Raw genomic sequence first — 3,418 nt, 5'->3', positions numbered from 1 at the left:
GTGGTTTTTGGAACTGTTTTGGAGCTTCTGGACATTCTCAGTGTGCCCTTAGAGCACTAAAATAGCACAGAGGAAAAGAAAGCATGGCAAGTGAGTGCACAAGGATAAGGCATACTATACCCACATGCACCAGTAAAATGCTTGCAGCCCTAATTAATCTCCAATAATGTAAGAGAACAGTATTACAGCATTTTTTACTAATATCAACCTTACTACCCAAAATCTACTCAAGCTTCTTAAAAACCAAGTTATCCTAGAGGTTGAAGCCATGAGTACTTTAATCAGCTAGCTAGCAAAGAAGACGCACACATACATCAGAATCTTTCAAAGCTTCCCTTTTCTGTTTTATGATTATGTGCATATAAACAACATGTTAGGCAGAACCCTAATAATCTGCTAGACCAGCTCCTTATTGGTAATTTTCTGCTACTTTTAAAAAACTGTGACTAAAAAAACTGTCTAAAATATCAGAGCTGGGACTTCAGCAAGCAGTCAGCACAGTGCCACACAGGATATCCTAGATTCATGAGGAAATGGATTAATCTGTACCTTGTAATGGTCCGTAAACAAAATTGTCTTTATGGCACTGTAACAAGCAGAGTCAAAGAGCCTAGTGGGAATCACTCCTTTATTTACTGTTTTCAAAACCTGATTTGAAGTACAGTATACAAGAATATGACTTAGACACTATTAACATAAAAACAATACAGAAAGAAAATAGAAGAAGTAAATCTAAAAGAAGGATAAACTAATAACAAAAACAACCCAAGTATTACTTGAGGGGAGAGTGAGAAAAAAAAGAAAAAGAAAAGGGAAAAACATAGGGAAATATGTCAAATATAAATAACTTTAAACAACAGAGTTGGACTGCATGTGAGAAAGCAGTAAGATAGTATGAAAGTATTATTTGGGAGCTTACTTACAACCTGTCAAATGCTTGTAGGCAACAGGTCTTTTGTGCAGAATAACATTATACCAAACTCAAGTGCTGTGTTCTTACTTCATAAATGCTTCTAATGAGTCTAATGTGGCTACATTCAGGAAAATATTTTTTCCAGTGTTCAGTTCAGATCCTAAACACTCTGGTGGTTAAATCTGAAGATCTGTAATAGGAAATGCATCAATTGCAAAGGAGGTCACAGATATAGAGAGAAGGATAATACAATTAAAGTTGGCTTAGAATAATTTCCCAGGCTAAAATATTACCTATACTACCTCAAGACCTTTCGTTCTCTAAAAGTTTTCAAGTGTCTGTCACCATTACTGCCTAACCTTCAATATCATGGAATTTTGTGGCTTTTGTTTTGGTGGTTTTTTTACTTTCCTAAAGATAATTAAACAAGATCAGAACATAATGAAATGCAGAAAATAAGACCTACCTAACAGCTTTATCCTATTGGTTAAGATAAAAGTTTCATGTTGCTTCACTTTCATGTTGTTTGTGTTGTGTTAGTATTCACATTATTAACATCTTCTTGAAACTACTGAATAATCACAAATATAATTTGTTTGGAGCACCCAGCTTAAAAGCAGCTCTGCAGAAAAGTATCTGGGGCATACTGGTAGACACCAATTTGAGCATAAGCTAGCAATGTGCTTGTTCTTGCTGCTAAGAAGCCTAATGGTATTCCTGTCTGTATTAGCTAAAATACCACTACCATGTCAAGGGACATGTCACCTTCCCCTCTGCTCAGTGTTGGTGAGGCTGCATTTGGAGTGCTGTGCCCAGTTCTGCATGAAATGGACATGCTGGAGAGAGTACAACAGAAGGCCACCAAGATGATGAAGGGATTGGAACATCTATGAGAAGAGGCTGAGTGAACTGTTCTTGTTCAACCAAGAGAAGTGGAGGTCCAGGAGGATCCCATCAATGTCTATCAATACCCAAAGGGAGAGAGTGCATAGAGGATGGAGCCAGGCTCTTTTCAGTGGTGCCCAGTGTCAGGACAAGAGCCAGTGGGCCAAACATCAGGAAATGCTTTGGTACTGTGCAGGTGACAGAGCATCAGCACAGGCTGCACAGAGGCTGAGGAGTCTCCTCCTTGGAGCAATGCAAAAGCTCCTGGACATGGTGCTGGATACCCTGCCCAGGTGCCCTTGCTGGAGCACAATTGGAACTAGATGTCTCTGCCAATCTTAGCTAGTCTGCGACACTGTGATTATGTGTATATTGAAGAGTGATATAATGAAAGGCAGATCTTACAAATATAATGGCGGGAAGTAGCTGGAGAGAAAACAGTTCTAGCAAAAAAGTGCAGAGATAAATGAGCCTACAAAATTCAGAATATGAAATTCCTTAACACCTATATACCAATGATAGAGAAATCTTTATGCAAACCACAATCTGAAAATGATCAGAAAATCGTCACACTTATGCAGACATAAGTAGTAGCAGTTTTACAAGAACATAGTAGTGAAAAAGGCTAGTATTACTCAAGGAAAAGGAGACTATGCATAAATAGTACAATAATTGATTCTGAAAAGGAAAAATAAATATATGTATCCAGAGTCTTGCATCTCTTAATACTCTTAATACTAACATGAGCATTTCTAAAATGTCTGGAATAGAAATCTACCACATGAAAACAAGTGTAGAGTGAAGAACAGTTATGGCTTCCAGAGTTCAATACATGAACTGAAGGGGTAAATGCTTTTTGATATGTTTTAGTAAGTTATCAGAAGATTTAGAAACCTTTCTATTGAAGCATTTGCTTCTTACTGTGACTTATGTTGGCTGCAGTGTTTTTGTGAGGTTTTGACACTTGTTTATAACTTTATGTCTGATTTTAAAGCCCTGGGGCTTTTGTCTCCAAATATTTATTTTAAAGCATTTACGAACTAATCAGTAATGCACTCTGTTCTGTCAAGACGTAATTAATAAAAAAGCTTGGTTGTAATGTGAAAGCTTCATCCTTCACAGACACACTTCAATTACCCTTTGTTGTACACAGGTAACTGAGATGCATTCTCTTTTCTTTCCATATTTGAAATATGTTCTGAGATTTGGGAATGTTGTCCATGTTTCCATATGCCATTCCTGATAACTTATCAGAATTGCTAGGTTCCACTACACTGATTAGGAAACAGAGTTTTCCAGAGAACATTTACTGGACTGAGCTGACCAGTGCAAATGGTGGCCACTAACACCTTAATAGGAACCTACACCAACCATCTGCAAAGTGATTTAACATGATTTAACGCAGCATTAAATTGACACATCCCTCCATGTTTGCCAGTACATGCCCGGACCCATGGCCCCTCCCATCTCCTCAGCTGGCTGAATGCAGCAAGGCCTCTGCCCCCTCTGCAAACTTTCGCTGCCTTTGCCTTCCACCCTCACTGTCTTCTTGTGCAGCATGGTGACTGTGTGACACCACAGGCAACTGCAGATGTCACTCCTCTGATGCCAATATAAAAT

The sequence above is a fragment of the Meleagris gallopavo genome, chromosome 2 (genome assembly GCF_000146605.3).
Source record: "Meleagris gallopavo isolate NT-WF06-2002-E0010 breed Aviagen turkey brand Nicholas breeding stock chromosome 2, Turkey_5.1, whole genome shotgun sequence".
Taxonomy (NCBI): domain Eukaryota; kingdom Metazoa; phylum Chordata; class Aves; order Galliformes; family Phasianidae; genus Meleagris; species Meleagris gallopavo.
This window is presented reverse-complemented; position numbering follows the sequence as displayed.